The sequence below is a fragment of the Halichoerus grypus genome, chromosome 11 (genome assembly GCF_964656455.1).
Source record: "Halichoerus grypus chromosome 11, mHalGry1.hap1.1, whole genome shotgun sequence".
Lineage (NCBI taxonomy): Eukaryota > Metazoa > Chordata > Mammalia > Carnivora > Phocidae > Halichoerus > Halichoerus grypus.
In genome coordinates, this window is record NC_135722.1 from 44,863,388 (window position 1) to 44,882,682 (window position 19,295).

At 50.9% G+C, this 19,295-nt stretch overlaps 1 long non-coding RNA gene across 1 annotated transcript; it reads right to left on the bottom strand.

Moving 5' to 3' along the window:
• Positions 1 to 1,221: 1,221 nt before the first annotated feature.
• On the bottom strand, positions 1,222 to 18,861 carry LOC118550294 (uncharacterized). Its single transcript, XR_004924481.2, has 2 exons — positions 16,953 to 18,861; positions 1,222 to 1,477 (listed from the first exon to the last, which is right to left on the bottom strand). It is a non-coding gene; the product is annotated as an uncharacterized LOC118550294 (long non-coding RNA).
• Between the last annotated feature and the right edge of the window lie 434 nt (positions 18,862 to 19,295).

Genomic DNA, 19,295 nt, shown 5'->3' on the forward strand with positions numbered 1-19,295 from the left:
CCCAGGTTCTAATTAATTGATCTGAAGCAGAATCTGGGCATAGGTATTTTATAAAGCTCTTCAGGTGATTATAATGTATAGCCAGGGCTGAGAACTTGTGCTCTAGAGCTTTGCTATCCGAAGTGTGGTCCGTGGCCAGCAAAACTGACCTCACCTGGGAGCTTGTTAGAAATGCAGGCTCTCGGGCCCCACCTACTAGATGGGAATCTGCTTTATTCGATCCCCAGGGTATTCAGAGGCACATTAAATTTGGGCAGCACCGTGGGAAGTAAAACCAACCTTCCCCCAAGGAGGGCAGCTTTGGGCCAGTTCTGGCTGCCACTCAGTGACTAGTGCTGGGTCCTACCAAGCAGAGCCCAGAGCTGAGAGTCCAAATGACCAAAGATGAAGTACACCGTACTCTTGGTCTGAGGCCCACCCACCACTGTCAGCCAGGCTGTAGATCCGCTAGCTCACAAATAATTATTCTTCAGAATAGAACCGCTCACAGTATCCAAATGCACACATTTCTAAAGCTGTTTCCATACACAGGCTTTGTCGGGTTGGCCTTGGACTAATCACCTACCCTTAACTGGGCATTTACTAAATGACAAGTACTTTACAAATAACTGATGAGTTTCATCATGGCCCCTAATAAGCTTTATTAGCCCCATTTTACACATGCAGACACGGGGGCTCAGGCTGAAGCTAAGAGCCCACGCTCCTACAGCTGGGGTAGCAGAGCTGTGAGGGGCGTCCCGGGTGTCTGATTCCAAAACTCAGGACCTGTTCGCGGTGCTCTGTGTTGTGCTTGCTTCATAAATAAAAACATGAGGAAACTTCAAACACCAGACTCAGAAATTCCAATGGTCTCAGGAAAAAAAAAAAAAAGCAATATACACTTTAATTCCCTGAGACCAGTAACGGGAGGAGGGGTGGGGGGGAGGATTTTACATAAGCAAAAAGTGCCTTTGGGAATATGAGCCGATGCATTCACATAACGATTATTCGATTATTCCTCCTGCCTGGGCCCTTAACTATATTTTTATTAGAATGCTTTACATATTCTTTAGCTTCTTTAAAATGCTAAACTGACTCTGAGTCCCCAAATGTGCCAAAAATCTAGGCAGTACATTTATAGGAAGTGAAAGCCCCCCGCGAAAGAACTCCCAGAGGCCTGAATTAGTGGTTTGTATTGTAAGGAGGTGAGAATCCACACTTCTCCCAGGAATGCCACTGAGATAAAATTCAAACCAAACTATATTTATGAAGGGAATTCAGGCTGGAAGGCTCATCCAGTGACCTGAATAGTTATGATCACATGCTGCTTGAAGATGTGTGCCAGGCTTCTCTCCGAAGGGTGCCTGGGGTACAGGCTCTGGAGAGTTCCAGGGCTCTGCCTGTGGCCAGGGTCGGAGGTCAGCCAGTGATGGGGATCAGGATCCATGTCCGGGATTTGAACTCAGTCAGTGACTGAATCTTCAGCTGGGGATAGAACCTGTGTATGAGATGAAGTTTAGTAAATTATTTTCTCTCCCCAAACTCAGTGATTTGCGGGGTCACAAGGTCTCCCGTTATTGGTTTCTTGTGGTATGATGTCCATAATTTACTTCCAAATACTTGAGCATAGAGAGGAACTCAATTTTCCAAGCCGTTGCCCTAATTGAGTATCCACAGACCAGGGGTCATCAGCTAACATGCACACTCAAGAGGAAGCCCATCCATCAGAAGCGACCAGTGCAAGCGCTTCTCTTTGTATTTCAATCAACAGCTGAGACTCTGAAAATTAGCATATTGCATGTCAGAAATGAGTTTTATTGGAGAAAATAGTAGCCTGTTGGCCAGCAAGGCACTGGTGGAATGAAAGGGGTTCAGGTACGAGGTCTGGCTGAAAACAGTGTGACCACAATACTCACCTTTGCATGACAAGGACAGAAGAATCCAGGGAGTCCGTGCCCTGCAGCCCCGAAGCACGATTCTGGGTCGGGCACTGGGTTGGGGAGGCTTTCTTGCTCTCTGATGTTGACCAGAAGCACGGAATTGCACGTTTGGGCTTTTGTGGTGTCTGCATCGTGCTTTTGTGCAAGGTGAGGCTGGATGTAAGAGGATGGAGAGCCAGGACCTCTCCGAGCTCACAGCACAGGTTGTGGGAACTGCTTTACGGCCTGCTTGGCAAAGTGGATACGTGTCCCCCTGCGCAGGGAAGTGGGCCCCAAGCCCGCTTTCCTCCAGCACGGGAGTGAGACTGGGGGGCTGCTAGCTCTCCCCGCCTCAGGCTTCTTTGGCAGCTTCTTAAGATTACTTGTGACCTACTCCCCACTTCCCAAGTCTTTCTGCAGGAGGCAAAACCTCGAGGTATCTTTGTCCTTCATCACATTCATCACCCTTGCATCTAATTTGTTTTTAATTTTTTTTCCTTGGGAGTGAGAGCTGGATTAGCCACCGACAGGATTTCCAAACAGCTCCTGGCGAGGGGTAATCTGATGAGAAGTGATTATGCTCTCATTGGCCAAGCAATTTATTGCCAACCAAATTCTTGTTGCCAGATGAATAAAGTCGGTGTTCATTCTACCCACTCAGGGTCCTAAACGACTTCTCAGAGCCGCTGGTAAGAATCAAAGAGCCTTAAAGACAAGCGCTGGGCGCAGAGTCGGCTCCACAGAGACCATAGCAAAGGGGGTGCGGGCTCTTAGACACACAGGCCGACCTCTGCTTGCCCACCTCATGTCATTCCATCCCTAGAACACTGGGAGGTCAAAGCTGAAGGGGCCCTCGGCCCAACCCTCTCCTCATCAGATGAGGAGACGGCCCAGAGAGGTTTTGTGACTAACCCACAGTCACACAGTAAAGCTAGAAGAAGGGATGTGGCGACTCCCAAGTGTTCCTCAATTCAATTCAATAAACATTTGTCAGGGGCCTTGGGAGGAACCAAGTTCCCCGCACTTGGTGAGCTCACATAGATGCACATCAGTCTGACGAAGGCAGAAAGTGGACCCACAGTGCTGTGAGTCATGCAGGAAGCTGGGCTTTCTTTGGCCTTGGAAATAGCCTGGAAGCTCCATGAGGGAGGCAGCCTCTCTGAGCTTGGCTTTGAGAGATGAGCAGGGTTTCGAGAGAGGGGAAGAGGGATAGAGGAGGGGCCCTGATGTCAGCAGCTAGAGACCTCTGGGCTGCAGAGAGCAAGTCAGCAGAAGGGGTACTCTGCTGGGCTCCAGTGGAATGTCCAGAGGCCCCAACAGGCTCCCCAGATGGGACCTGGCATGGAAGAAAACATTCCCACTCCATCTCTGGGTCTGGCTGGCCTGTGACGGGGGCTGATGCCAGGCTCGCCTCTTTTCCTGGGGGTCCTTCTCTCCTGCCTCCTCCCTCTCCTCTCCAGCCTCAGGGGCTCCCCTAGAATCCCAGAGTCTCTGGGGGCACCAGCTGGGTTCTGCTTGGAAAAGCCAGTCTCAGCCTCCCACCTCCCCTCACCCCGGGAGCAAGCTGACCTCACGGAAAGTGTGCCCACAGCCCTCCAGCCCCCAAAGTACTTTTCCCTCATACTCTTATTTTCTCTTCAGCATAATCCTCTGGTATCCTCCCCTCCCCACTGTAGGGGAAAACCCGAGGGCCCCAGGAACTCACTCACTCTCCAGACCCCATTCTGGTGCAGTGGCTCTCAGCACAGACTCAGAGCTGACTGCCCAGCTCTGAATCCCGCCTCACTGCTCACCATTCACCAGCCCTGTGACTTGGGCAAATTACTCCACCTGTCTCTGCCTCAATTTCCTCAGCTGGAAAATGATGATGATAATAATAATAATGACATTTATCTTGTTGTGAGGATTAAACGGGTTAATAGGTACGAAGAATGGTGCCTGGCACATAGTAAATATAGTGGAAGTATTAGCTATTATTAGCATTAACCCTGATCCAGGATTCTAGCAGATTCCTCCCATCAGGTCACTCAGCATCCCTGCATGCCCTCATGAGAGTTGCTCAACCTCTCTGTGCCCACAACAAGGCTGGCCCTCAAGACAACTGGCATTCTTCCTGAGCTTGTCTCATCTTTCTCCCATCCTTAGACCACCCCCTAATTTCCCCTCTACCCTCAACATTTCCTCCCCATGAGCCCTCTTCCACGTACCCACACCTCGCGGACAGGCGCCCCCAAGAGTCTATGTGAGGAAAGGACTCTCTCCTTGTGTTCAAAAGCTGTCCTTTACAAAGGTGGTTTGAATGCTCAGCACGAAAAGAGTTAGTAGTCTCCTTTAAGAGCCCAGTTTTGAATTAAAAAGAAAGCTTTCCAGTGAGAAGCAGCTTTGAATCAGCTTCCTAGCAGCAGCAAAGGGATTATCAGCAGAAAACCATATCGCATGCTTAATTGCAAAACCATCCCCAAGGCCAAAGTCTGGTCTGGGCTGAGTGGCAGATTTGGGCCATATGGCTTCTACTTCCCAGCTGTGCAGAAGACATCACAGTGCAATAAAGGGGATCTTTGTGGGAGCGCTATTCTCTGACACTCGGGAATAACAGAGGTGACCTACCATACCAGTGCTTGCCTTGACCTATGGCCTGTTAGAACCATGATCTTTGGATGCCTAAGAATTACCTTCGGGAAATGGAAGAACCAAGGAAGGAGCAGTTCCTAGAGCTCCTAAATGGGTCTGGCCACTGATGTTGCCCAAGGGCAGAGCCAGCTTTGCCTAATGGGGAATATAAAACACTGCTTTGGATTTGCCTTGACCACTCCCACCGGATGGGCTGATGTGTTTTGCGGTGTGAAAGGAGCACAAGGGCCTGGTGCCTAGCAGGGCCTCAGCAAATGCTTGATGAATGAATTTCCCCAACGTTGATGATCCACTCATTTCCAGTCATGACAATTCAGGGACCCTTCAGGGTTGCTGGTGGAGTGTGATTGGTTCGAGGCCTAAGCCCCCTAAGTACCCCCCTCCAGCAGGGAAGGAAGGAGCATTCTTCAGAAAACTTTATCTCAAGCTTAGAGATAGTCAAAGCTTAAATAGCTCAGCAGCTTCTCACTGATGTGTATGAGCAAACTGAAGCTTTTCAGAATCCCAGTGGAGTACCCAAGTTAAGGAACAAAGGGCAGTATCTTGCAAGGGCAGGTTTCCCGGGAGTGTTCAGGAATTCCTACATACGACAGGACAGGAATAACCCAAAGACAGCCAACTCTCACCCCACACCATCAGAAAAAGTGTCACGTTTTATGGAGATTCAACTAACCACCACCACCACCACCACCACCACCACCACCACCACCACCACCACCACACACACACACACACACACACACGTCATCTCATGGCCAAGTCCTTCCAAGCCATTCAGTTCAGTAGCCCCTAAGGGAAAAGATTATTCTAACATGGAACCCCATCTTTTGGCTGGACCCTCGTCACCAGCCTCCTGTCCAGGTTACCTGTCTCTGGTCCTTTATCCAATCATCTTCCACACTGTCCCTGGAAATGTGCTTCTAAATCACAAACCTGGTCAGGTCAGTCTCCTTCTTATATACCCCCAACAGTTCCCGATAGTCTTCAAGGTAGAATAAAGATTCCTCAACCTGGCATGCAAAGCCCTTCAAAATTGGTCTCCATTCAGGCCTGAAACATAGCTAGCACTCACTGGTACAGCCATACCAGCTGTTACAACACTGAAATACTACCAGTCCTCCCATGACTGTTTGCCCTACACCAGCCAACCCCTTGCCCACCTGTCTCCTGGCTACAGCCCTGGTGGGAGAGACGCTGCCTCTGATGACCCTGGGCCCTGGCTCCCTAGCAGGCATACATTGGGCTGAGACCCCTGACATGGCCCAGCATTCCCTATAGGTGCCCTAGCATGGACATTTTAGGGAACTACAGCTTCTAGGGTATACCACCCTGGTTGTTAAATGCAGTATTTTTAATATTACTCCTGACTCCGTCAACAGTACTAGATTTTTCACCGTTCCCTTGTTTGCTTATCTGTTGAATGGATTAAAGAACATCTGAAGAAACAAAGCAATGAATGATATGTGACCTAGCATCTGTGATCTTCTCTGCCTCATCATGAAGGAAGGAAGCCCATGGGGTATGTGGATGAACAAAGACGGTGCCATCCACAGTGACCACAGAGATGGTACTCAGTGCCAGAGATGGGCACTTGGGCAGGGTCTTTCATAGGTGGGTTATACCCATGCCAAGTGATCAGCCATCTGAGTTCAGAAAGTTGACTTTCTCAGGGCACCCCAAACCACCAGTCTTTCAGGGAAAACACACAATCCAGCTCCTTGGGGACATTGGTGCAAAGTGAGAATGCCAACCTAACTATCTATAAAGGTGACCAGAATTCTACTATCCCTTGTCCACGTGTTTCAGTTGATACCCTTGCAGTTGCAAGAGACAAAAATTCTAACTCAAAATGACTTTAAGCACCAAAGAAATTTTTTGGCTTTCGAGGCTGAAAGTCCCAGAGGGAAGTCCAGCTTCAGGTACTGCTGGATTTAGGGCTCAAATGGTATCACTGGGACTCAAATTCTTCCTTTTTTGGGTTCTGTCTCCTACCACGCTGACTTCCATCTTGGGCTCCACATGGTTGCAAGATTGCTTCCTGCCCTCCAGGACCCCATCATCTCAGCTTCCAGTCAAGCTTGCAAGAGTGAATATTCTCTTCTGGAAGCCCCAGTAAGCATCTCACTGTATCACTTGGGTTCTAATTAGGTCATGTAGCCATCCCCGAATTCACCCCTAGTGGCTAAGGGAAGAACATTATGTTCTGATTGCCTGAAGCCTAGATCACCTAGGGATCTGGGGACGGTTCATCCTTATGCCAAGAGTTGGTAGATGAAAAAAAAGAAGTAGAATATGGGTGCCACCATGCTTGGTGGCAAATCCAGCTGATGCCCACCGTATCAGGATACTCGTTTAGAGCATTGAGGAGACCAAAACATTCTTCAGAGGCTTGCTTGGTATGTCTGAATAAGGCAAGAGGAATATAAGGAAGCAGGGAGAATTGTTTCCACTGAGATCCAGGAATTGTCCTCACCCCAAAGCAGACCTGTCTCTAGGACAGAGCTGGGGCTGGACTAACACTGCTCTTCTCTGAAGCCCAGTTTCTGCACTGGACCCTTTCCTTCTGCTGGCACATTCTATCTTTATCCAGATGGGTTAACATCACTGATCCTCTCCCAAAGCTATAGGAGAGTCACCATGCCCAGCCTCACCCATCCCACACAGGTACAGGTGTTCTTGACTTTGATTCATCCACGTTGGTTTATAAATAAAATGCATCTCCACAGTTCCTTCTACTTGTCTTAGTGCTGTCCTGCCTCATTCTGTCCAGCAGTGCAGTGAAATCACACCAGGCAGAGACGTCCATGCTTATTTCCTAGGTGATGGGATGGAAGAAACGAGAGGACAAACAACACACCCAGGTCCACATGGCTAGATGGAGGCAAGCTCCAGGCTCCCATGATGAACCACTGCCCGCACTTGTTACGTAAATGAAGCTGCCTGTGGAGGTTGGTAAGCAGGTAACAATCCACTCTCTCTTCACCTCACCACTGAAATGGAAGACTAGCCCTCATAGTGGAGGCAGAGACACTTTTCTCTTAGCCACTCCAGGCAATTTCCTAACACTTTCTCCTATCCTTGGCCCCTAAGCCAACCCAGAGGCACTGCCCTTGTCATTAACAGGCTGGAGGGACAATTCCTCTTGGTTGTGGGGTGGGACAGGGTGGGGGGGAGTAGCTGTGTGACGATCTGTCCCCAAGGACTGACATAGCTCCTATCTAGATGCAGTCGGTGCTTAGATAAGATGAGACAAATGGCAAACAACATTTAGACCGACAGGTGCCATTTATTAACGTGCTCTAGATCAATGGCTTCCAAAATTAAAACGTTCTATATCTGTCACATGTCCCCACCAGGCCCTCTGGCAGGGTAGAGATGCCAGCTCCAGATTGGTGTGAGGATGGGGCTGTGGAGGAGGGGGGACTGTCAGCCTTAGGGGGTGTGACATTTCCCACCAGAGCCACAAGCAAGGATCCCCAAACCACAGAGGCTCCAGAAGCTTCCCAAAAAGTCAGGATTGGGAGATGGAAGTCCAGACACTAGCATTCTATAGCTGGACAGTGGAGAGGCACATTGTCTGAGTTTTCCAGAAGATCAAGCACTGTCCTGGGCAGTAGACATAGACCTGAAACACCCAGGCCTCCCTGCCTCACATGGAGAAAACTAGCCCACAATGGGGAAAGCCTGTTTCCTGCCTTCCGGCATCCTTTGGGATCTGTGGGCATGGCAGATGCTGTGGCTGACCCATCCCATATCCCTCCAGCCCCCCAGGTTCATTGGCAGTTGTGAAGACAGTCCTCAGGCCTCACCCCAAGGGCCCAGTCTCTCATCTCTACCTGGCTGGCTTCTCCAAGCAGCCAGGCACAACTGTGAAGTGCAGGGAAGGTCATGCCAGGGCTGGGGGATGGCAGAGGGTGGATAAGTGCCCTCCTCCCTGTCCCCCACTGGCACAATTCTGAGGCAAGGGCACATGGTTTTCAGAAGGTCCCCAGGGGAACACCCACAATGGTGACTTGTTCATTAGCACTGGCCTCACTGGCTCTTGGCCCTCCGTACCTAACTTTTCCCACTTCCTCCTCTATGTTTGTACCATCCTGTCTTCCTCGGAGCCTCCCTAGGGTCATAGGGTTTTGTGAGCAGAGGGCACAAAAAGGCCCACAGCAGCCTCTTGGCTCCACCCCGACTGACTACAAATCCCAGAGCGCTGCGGGTCCCTCTCCTCCCCTCACTCTTACCTTTTCCCCCGGGGTGACCAGTTGGCAGCCCAGCACAGCTGGGGGGTTGTCTCTAGATCTTTCTGGACCTGGTAGAGCCCCAGCATCTGTGCAGACACAGGCCAAATAATATGGTAGAAGACACAAGGAGGGTGCTTGGCTTCTAGCGACGGCATTAGCTATGGGGCTTTGGGGAAGACACACAGCCTCTCCGAACCTCAGTTTCCCCATCTCTATAATTAGGAAAGTATCCACACCCATCTCAGATGGTTGTGGCTATAATCAAATGGGGAAATAGATGTGAAACTCTACAAACTCTAACTTTTTCCACGGCTGATATTCAGCTAGTACTCAGCAGAACAGCTCTGTTATTTATGGCTGGTGTTTGTACTGATTGGTTGGAGCCTGTGCTATCCCTATTATTAAATATTTCAAACATCACTTCTGACTAACACCCGGCTGCGTGTACATCTTGTAGCTCCCGCTCGGCAGCAGCTGGCCACGCTCCCCGAATAGCAAAACCCTAGCTCGTCCCTAAGGAGGGTCCTGCGCAAGGCCATGCTCCTCTGAGCTCGCCCCTCACCCGACGGTGCCAAGAAAGAATGTGGTGAATACCAGACATGCAGGCTTCCCCCGGACAGGTCGATCCCATTTCAAACATGCAGACACAGAGCACATTCTGCAAATATGCCACAAGGCTGGCTTTGAGACCCAGCCCGTTGCTGAGGAATCCAGTAATTCATCCAGCTTAATTAAGCATGTTTACAGGGCGACATGCTCTCCTCCACCCATCCACAAAATGGCCCTCGCCAGAACTCGGTTAATTAATCAGAGGGCTGTGTGAGCGGGTGCTCTCTCACTGGTAGAGATAGGTTGATTGAGGTCAGGTCTACATGATTCAAGCCCTGAATAATCCCGGGAGGTTGGGGAGGGCAACCTGGGGACAGGCCAGAGGGTGCTCAGGGTTGGGCCCGGGAGGGATATAGCAACACTCCCACATGTGGCTGAATATTCAAAATGAGGTAGGAAGATAAGCAAAGGCCTTAATTAACATCTGTTTGCATATTCATTGTCAACTGTGAGTTATTTAAACTAAACTCACCCATCACAGAAATCTAGACAGTGACTGGCAGAAAAAATGGTAAGACTTCTCAGCCCTGAGTTTTGCTTTGGAGCAGGGAGGACTGAAACTTTGCCCTGCGTGATACTCATTATCCAAGGTAGAGTCCAGCTTAATTAAACTCACCAGTGAGTATAAGCACCCCTTCCCCCACCCCAGTCCTGGTACAAGGGGTGAGTGTTAGAGCCAAGAACCACACTTCATCTCACACCAGAGCCCACGCCCTTTCCCCTGAGCCACTGTCTCGTCCTGGCTTGGATGGTCCACAACCCATTAGTCTGTGTCTCATGGGGTGCAGTGAACTCTGGTTGAATTCGGCCGTTCTGGGTGGATCAAAGAATTTGGCCAACACATCGGGAGATCACTGCTGGAGCAGCTCAGACCCAGAGCGACAGGCTACAGCAGGGAATCACAAGGGTCCCGGAGTCCTGGGGACAGAGCCCAGTTTCTGGGGAAGCCACACAGGGACAGAATCCAGCCACGTCGGCTGGAGTTCAGGGTAGAGTACTATAGTTGGCTGGATGACCAGGGTGGGCCCTAAATCCAACGACCAGTGTCCTCAGAAGAGAAGGGGAGCTGAGACCCACAGAGAGGGCGATGTGATGGCAGAGACAGAGATTGAAGCAGTGTTGTCACAAGCCACGGGACGCCAAGGACTGCTGGCAGCCACCAGAAGCGAGGACAGAGACATCTTTCTTCCTTAGAGCCTCCAGAAGGAACCAACCCTGCCAACATCTTGATTTTGGACTTTAGGCCTCCAGGGCTGTCAGAGAATTATTTCTGTTGTCTTAAGCCAGCCAGTTTGTGGTAATTTGTTACAGCCCCCCGGAGCAAACTACCACCACCTCCATTCCTGCTAAGACTTAGGGACAAACCAGGAAACGCCAGCCATCCAGTGACCACAGGCTGAGGCTGGTCCTGGGCCTGAGAAGAAGAGCCAGAGTCTCTCCCCAGGATGCACATGCTGACCCTAGAAGCCCCAAAACTCCTCCCTCGACGGGAGGGACTGGCTGAGGCTTCATGCCCTCCTGATTCCCATCCAAGTGCATTCGAAGTCTTGATGATGCCTGTCAGAATGGCTAACATCAACAACACAAGAAACAAGGTGTTGGCAAGAATGTGGAGAAAGGGGAACCCTCGTGCACTGTTGGTGGGAATGCAAACTGGTGCAGCCACTCTGGAAAACAGTATAGAGGTTCCTCAAAAAGTTAAAAATAGAGCTACCCTACGACCCAGCAATTGCACTACTAGGTATTTACTCAAAGAATACAAAAATATTTAAAGGGATACATGCACCCTGATGTTTATAGCAGCATTATTTACAATAGCCAAATTATGGAAAGAGCCCAAATGCCCATCAACTGATGAATGGATAAAGAAGATGTGATATATATATATTTATATAATAGAACATTACTCAGCCATAAGAAAGAATGAAATCTTGCCATTTGCAATAATGTGGATGGAAGTAGAGAGTATTATGCTAAGTGAAATAAGTCAGTCAGAGAAAGACAAATACCATATGATTTCACTCATATGTGTAATTTTTTTTAAGATTTATTTATTTGAGAGAGAGAAGAGCAACAGGGGGAGGGGCAGAAGGGGAGGGAGAGGGACAAGAAGACTAGCACAGAGAGCAGAGCCAGATGCAGGGCTCAATCCCAGGGCCCTGAGATCACAACCCAGCCAAAACCAAGAGCCAGAAACTCAACTGACTGTGTCACCCAGGCACCCCATTCATAATGTGGAATTTAAGAAACAAAGCAGGAGCGCCTGGGTGGCTCAGTCGTTAAGCGTCTGCCTTCGGCTCAGGTCATGATCCCAGGGTCCTGGGATCAAGCCCCGCATTGGGCTCCCCACTCCGCGGGAAGGCTGCTTCTCCCTCTCCCACTCCCCGTGCTTGTGTTCCCTCTCTCGCTGTGTCTCTCTCTGTCAAATAAATAAATAAAATTAAAAAAAAAAAAAAAAGAAACAAAGCAAACAAGCAAAGGCGGGGAAAGGACAGAGAGAGGCAAAGGAAGAAACAGACTCTTTTTTTTTTTTTTTTAAGATTTTATTTATTTATTTGAGAGAGAGAGAATGAGAGACAGAGAGCATGAGAGGGAGGAGGGTCAGAGGGAGAAGCAGACTCCCTGCCGAGCAGGGAGCCCGATGCGGGACTCGATCCCGGGACTCCAGGATCATGACCTGAGCCGAAGGCAGTCGCTTAACCAACTGAGCCACCCAGGCGCCCGAAACAGACTCTTAACTACAGAGAACAGAGGGTCACCAGAGGGGAGGTGGGTGGGGGATGGGTCAAACAGGTGATGGGGACAAAGGAGGGGAGGGCGCTTGTCCTGATGAGCACCAAGTGATGTACATAAGTGATGAATCACTAAATTGTACATCTGAAACTAATATTACACTGTATGGTAACTGCCTGGAATTTAAATAAAGACTTTTTTTAAAAAGTTCCTGCTGATGAAGTGGTTTGGTTTCTGCCACTAAGCAGGGCTGGGATAGGCAGGAGCAGGCCCAGGGCCTAAAGTCTAGCAGTTCCGAAGATTTATGTGGTGCCCTGTGGCGGGAAGTATGGAGATGTACTCATATGACCCCATCTTTATGAATTGACTATCCTTTTGAAAGGATGGGGGTAGGGGCTGGCTAGCTACCACCCCACTGTCTCCAGGTTGGGTTCAGCTTCTCTGATACAGAGCGCAAGGGTCCCCTTCTTTTTCTCCTCTCCACACTACTCCTGCTGTGCACCAAGGCACAGGAGGGAAGGAGAGCCTGTCCCTGGCCCTGAGGGGCCCTGGCTGAGGGGCCTAGTTCAGAGGCCAGGACTGAGCATAGACAGGAACTCCTCCTGATAGCATCTTAGAGCCTGAAAAGCAGAGAACCAGGTACCTATGAGTCCCAGAGAAGCTGAGATCCAAATACCTGGGAGAGAAAGCATAGCCACCAAGTCCAAAGTCTCAAGCTACAGAATCAAAACCTGGGTGTGGAGCCAAGGATTCAGAATGGGGCAAAATGGAGTTTGGAGAGAAAGCAGGCCACGGATGAACAAGGAGAGTCCAGGGCACCTGCTGTCATGCTGGGGGGCTGCGGCTCCCTTCCGAGAGATGGTGGGACCTCAGTGCCTGACCGGGCGTTAGGGGAGGCTGGTTTAAAGGGCCTGAGGTAACCTGACATCAACCAGGGAGCCCCATGCTCAGCTAGAAAGGTCAGGCCTTCCACACTGGGATTCAGTTGACAGAGGGTCAAATGCTCCCCTCCAAAACCTCCAAGCAAGCCTTCAAGGTCCCAATGGGAGCACCATCTTATCTTTAAGCTCAGGCCTGGGAAAGGGAGGAGAGGGTAGAGTGTGACAGAATGAGTAGCAGTAAACACTCCAGAGGCTTCTTTGGAGTGCAAACCCCATGGGCTCAGAGTGGAGGCCCTGCCCAGGACAGTGATGCTCCAAGGCATCTGTTGCAGGCCCTGGACAATGCAGCAAAAGCATCAGACATCGGGAAAAGTTTTCCCAAAGAACTCGGATTTGGGTTGGTTCTGGCTCTCCCTGCCCTCAGTTACCTCTGCAGAAGCTTCTAACTTAGTTCTGGGCCCTGGAGCCCCCCACTGGCAAAACCCCTGGGCAAAAGTAGGGGGCCAAACCCCTCTGACCGCAGGCTCATCGTCTTCGATTGAGGAAAAACAAACAAACCAGAGCAGGCCTTCCCCAGGACAAGAGGACGTACGGGTCAAGAGTTGGCCCAGAGCCCAAATTGAGCACCAGAGATGACAGAGACCGCCAGCCGGCTGCTTGAGCGGATTCTGACTTTTCTGTGACCCTTTGAGGACATCCTCACAGACCACATGGGGAAGCAACCGAATGCTTTTTCCCCAGGGAGCTGGCTCACCCTGGAGCCTCATTAAAGTTTCAAATGCAAATTTAGGTAGAGCCGCAAACATATATACATTAGTTATAGAATCACATTAATATGCAGAAAAGGTCTGGTGCAAATTGGAAAGCGACATTTGGAAACTCTTTGATAAATGGCTGTGCAGAATTTAAGATTCCATTCGGAAGTTTGATGTCAAATAGGTGACATGTGGGTTTCCAAGGAGGGCTCCTGCTTTCCAGGCTCGGCTCACACAACAGCTCAGAGACTGCTCTCGAAATCACATCGACATGCAGGGGTGACTTCCGCCCATCAAAACGGCTCATTCTTTCCCCTCCACATTCTATCATCCCTAGCTGGCCAGGCTGGCGGAAAACAGACCCTCACACCGGTGTGCCAGAGGGACAGGAGACGGTACTCCTTTCCACAGGGCAACTGGGCAGAAGGGGTCAAAAGCCTTGAAATTCTCCATAGTTCCTGAGTAAGATTTTCACTTCCCATTTCACTTTACACACCCACCCCACTCCCCCCACCCCCGTTTAGTTTAAAAACAACAACAACAACATTAAAGACTTTTTATTTCAGGGGAAGGAGAAAATACAATAATAAATAAAATGAAATAAAACTCCAACTACTTCTGTCTTCTAGCTGGCAAAGTCATCTCAACAGTCGTTGGCTGTTGGATTTAGAAACTTCCTGGCCTCCTGGCTGGGAAAGGAAAGGTGTTGAGCTAGTCCATATGTGAGAGATGGAGACAAAAAAGCAACTCAGGTACCTAGCACAATGAAGTAACAGAAACTTGAGAGTGGTTCCTTGGCAACTCAAGTAAGGAGTTTGGGAAACTGAGACAACCAAGAAGAGAGGAGACTGGAGAAGCGTCTGGGGAGAGAGAGAGCCAAGCGATCTGCTGGCAGGACCTTGGACCAGGCAGAGAGAGGTAGTGAAGAGTCCTCAAGGGAGGAATAATGACATCTAATCTAACTTTTCCATCTCAAAACCCCATTTGATCCAAACCCTTGCACACAGGTCATGATACAAGAGACTTGGGTTCACTGTCCTGTGGGAAATGGAGGAGGGGGAGCAAGCCAGCTCGTGGTTTGGTTCATGGGAACCAAACACCTGGAACAGCAAACTGGAGTGCTGGAAGGTAGTGAGGGGTACGGCAGGGACCGGAGCAGGAGTGTAGAAGCAGACGCTGCTGGAGGACTTGAGCTCTGGGCTCCATCCACCCCCCTCCCGCATTCCCCAGGGGCCTCAGAAACATTAGCCAGGAGGTGCCAAGAGGTAGAAAAACCACATCAAAATGTTATCGGTGATTATCTCCGGATGCTGGGATAATGCTTTTGGGGTTGAAATTTCTTCTTTGCCTCACGTATATTCAATTTTTTAAAACAAGTATGTATTGTGAACTTTTTAAAAGTAAAACTAAAAAAAAGAAAGAAGAAACCAATTTGCCAACCTGCCTGCGAGACTTAGCATGACCCCAAACCACAGGAAACACGCAGCCCTGGGAGCCTGACTCCTCTCTGAAACCTGCACAGGACATTCATTCAAGGCACTTGCTAGGCCAGCTCATGGGTGGAGCCCCTTTTGTCCTCAGGCTCCGCCAACAGGGCTTCCAGAACCTCTAAGAACTCTCATGCAAGAAGGCAGCCAAGGCAGAGTCATTATAAAAAGGATCATTGTTACACTCATGCTTTCTAGATCTAGGGTTCAAATGTCCTAAAGAAGATGTAGAAAGTGGATCTTTCTAGAGATGGAAGTAGTCATGCCTCCCAGCTACCCACCTGACTCCTGCTTTTATCCTTTCAGAAAATTCAAAGAGCCAAGGTTTCCGAGTTCCAGCCATGGCTGCACTCATTCACGACGAGAACCCCATTCTGTGCTCCATGCTCTCTCTGGCCTCATGAATCTTGGCAGAGGGCTGCTTTCCTGGTGATGACTCCCATATTAATTTAAGTCTTTTCAAGACATACTTGCTAATTAAAATGTGAAACAGTTTTTATTCCTTTAATTAAGATACAAGATGGGCAGCATCATTTAGTTCGGTCCATTGAAAATATCAGTATTATTAGCTCCGTAACTTGCTTCCAGTAGAGAAGACTATGTGAAGCATCTCTTTACTCCTGCACTCACTGGCGCTTTGGCATGCACCCTGCCTTGGTCCTGGAACCCTTGTGGGAATTTGGCAGCTGTTCCCCTTTTCAAAGAGCTGCAGAGACGCCAGGGCTGCCTCGTACAGTGGCTTTAGGACCCTGTCTTCGATCGGGTTCCCCCAGAAGCAGACTCTGGGAGGGATCGGAGTCCCAGCAATTTGTACAGGAATTACTTTTAGGGGCATGAGGGGTGAGACAGAAAGGAAGAGCGTCGACTCAGGTGAGCAAATGAGCAGGTGACTGATGCAGGGAATGGAGGGAAATCTCACAGGGGACATTGATAGTGGAGACTATGCCTCTGAGCTGTCCCATCCGAGGGACAAGAAAGCTGGGTGTCTATCCTCCAACTCCCGTCCATAATTGGCTAAGGGCTGCTTCAAGGCGGGGGCCACTCCGCAGTAGGTCCAGCCTCCCGGTCCGGCAGAGAACTGCAGACGGCGCACAGGGAGGCGTCAGTGTCAGGTGGTGAACCGTAAGAGGAGATGGGCAGGGCGTCGGTGGCATCTGTGACACCCCCAGAGCCCCGTCCCTTGCCATTGCACAGGCTAGGCAGAAAGAGGCCAGAAGGCAGGCAGGGAGAGTGTCAGTCACTGACTTACTGACCAGTTCTTTCCCTGGCCTCAGAGATAAAATCATGGCCGGTGGCTGCAGTCCTCCCTTGCAAGTCTCTAGAAAAGGCTCAGAGCAGAAGGGTTACTCTCCCACCCAAAGTCAGAGACAAATGTGGGCAAACAGAAAACAACACGCAGATCTGTATTTTAGATGTGGGGAAACGGGAAAAGCACAGCCCAGGGCCCAGAGATGGGAGTGAGGGTACAGCGCTAAGGGTACAGTCCTTCCTTCCTTCCTCCCTCCCTTCCTCCCTCCCTCCCTTCCTTCCTTCCTCCCTCCCTTCCTCCCTCCCTTCCTTCCTTCCTCACTCCCTCCCTTCCTCCCTCCCTCCCTTCCTTCCTTCCTAGAAGCCTGTGCCCTTACTGGCTGAGCAGGCTACTTGCGAGGGACGAAGTGGGAGGAGTGGGTGGCCCCAATGCCCAGCGGCGGCTTCACACGCCTGCAGGGGATGGAGAACTCACCCAGGTGTGGCCAATCACCTCAGGCTCCATCTGCACCCGATTGGAGGTCCTGCTGTGGCGGACGCGCCCGCCACGTGGCCCGCGGTCCCGCAGGTGCAGGTGCCCTTGACCCCTGGGCTTCTCCACCCGCCGCGCCTCCTGGGCTCGCGCAGGCGCCTCAGCCGCTGGGCCGCTTCCTCCACAGCCCCGCGCGCGGATGCCCGCAGAGGTTGCATCAGCAACTCGTAGGCAGCAGCTGGTCGAGGTCCCCGCAGCTGCCGTAGGTGAACCTGCGGAAGGTCCGCTTCTTCCGCGCCTCCGCTCCCGCCATCTGGTCGTTTCTCTGGAAAGTCTAAGGTCGGCTCAGTTAGTTCAGCCCCAAGGGCCCCCTTCTCGGCGGGCACTGGAGCCCTGACCAGGGGCCGCCTCGTGGGAGCTGGCTGGGGGATCAGTTTCCTCCCGCTGAAGACCGAGGGGACAGCTCTCAGTTTGATCCTGTACGAAGAACTGCAGCTGGACAATAGGAAGTAAACGTGCTGTCTTAAGACGGAGTCTGAGAAGTCACCGGTCGATCAGAAATGATACGGGACAGTCCGCTGAAAGGAGATTTTGCAGGTAAGACCTTGCATCCTGGGCTGGGTGGAAAACGGAGGGTGATGGGAATGGAGAAGCAGACTTGAGGCAGGAGGATGGGACTTGAGAAGCCTGTGTCAGTGAGCTCTAAGCGCATCAGCCAGGTAGGAGGAGCTGATTGCAGCCCAGACCAGAGGGTGTCTGCGGAGATGCACAGTAGTAGAGGTCCTGGGTCAGAGGAAGTGCACTGGGACAGAAAGAGCCTAGCAGCAGGAGCCAGACCCCGCCGGGGTTCAAGTCCTGGCTCTACCTACCTTGGGCAAGTGGCTTAGGCTCTCTGAATCCCTGCATAGAATTCTGTGAGGTTGCTAAATAAGGTAACGTAGAAAAAATGCACAACCTAGCGTCTGCCCCATGGTGGGACCCCATAAAAGTTACTTCCTGCCCCTCCTTTATCTTAAATCCTAACCCGAGTAACGCTCTGTGGACCCACGCCTTCAGGGAGTCGGATAGTGGCAGCCTGTGTGTGTGCACATGGGTGTGTGTAGCTGGGGGGTGCGCCTGGACAGGAAGTAGAGCCAACTGCACCCCAGTTTCTTTGAACGTATCTGTCCTAAACCAAACAAAACTAGCCTCCTGCCCCTGGCGGGAAGGACATAAGGCAGAAGGGACTAAAGGGTCATACCCCCAGTCACACAGCTGGTGATTGTCAGAGCAGGCAATGGGATGCTCTTAGGCTCCCTCTCTCCCCGCTGCCGCCAGCTCCAGGGCCAAGGGTCAAGCCTAGGATAGTGTATCCTATGTGGGATAGGCCAGTTGTCTGGGTCATTTAGGGTTGTGGTAGGGGTGGGGAGGAGGTGAATACCTGAATCTCAGCAGCCCTTGTTCCTAACGAAAGAGACTTTTCTTCCCACATTATGAAGGGCTCACTCTCCAGCTCAGAAATCTGGCCAAGCTGAAGCTCTTTCTGGGGCGCCTGGGTGGCTCAGTCGTTAAGCGTCTGCCTTCGGCTCAGGTCATGATCCCGGGGTCCTGGGATCGAGCCCTACAGTGGGCTCCCTGCTCGGCGGGAAGCCTGCTTCTCCCTTTCCCACTCCCCCTACTTGTGTTCCTGCTCTCACACTCTCCCTCTCTCTGTCAAAGAAATAAATAAAATCTTTAAAAATAAATAAATAAAACAGTATGTAGGAAAAGCCACCTCTGGCTGTCAGAGCACATTATGAAGGGCTCACTCTCCAACTCAGAAATCTGGCCAAGCTGAAGCTCTTCCCGAGCACAGAAGAGCCGCCCCCCCCCACCCCAGCAGTTGGTGGAGGCCTCCTCCAGCCCCCTGACCCAGGAAGCCTGTGATGTAATGGTCCCCCCCTTTCCTGACTCCTTTGCATTGCTGTTGGAATCTGACCCTGGCCACTTGAGCTCTGTTTACCACCTTTTAATCTTGCAGCTCTGAGTACGTTGGACAAGCTAGGCAGGCAGGTGAATAATGGCGGAAGTGATGCCATCGGGGCAGCTGAAAACCCATAGCTGAACAGATGAACCCGCAGGGGTGAGACTTCTGTGTGCCACGCCTGTTACAGCCTCCCCACTCGTGGTCGTTGACTTCAAAGGCATCACCAGGGCCTGCCATGCATCCCCGGATGACTCTCAAACCTGCATCTCCATTCTGGTCTTTGTCCTGAGCTCCAGATCCATTTATCCAGATGTTTCCTCCTGAGCGTCCTCCAGCATAGAGGACTCACCACCGGAGAGGACAGTCCAGTCTGTCCTCTTGGTGTCACCATCAAGTCTGTG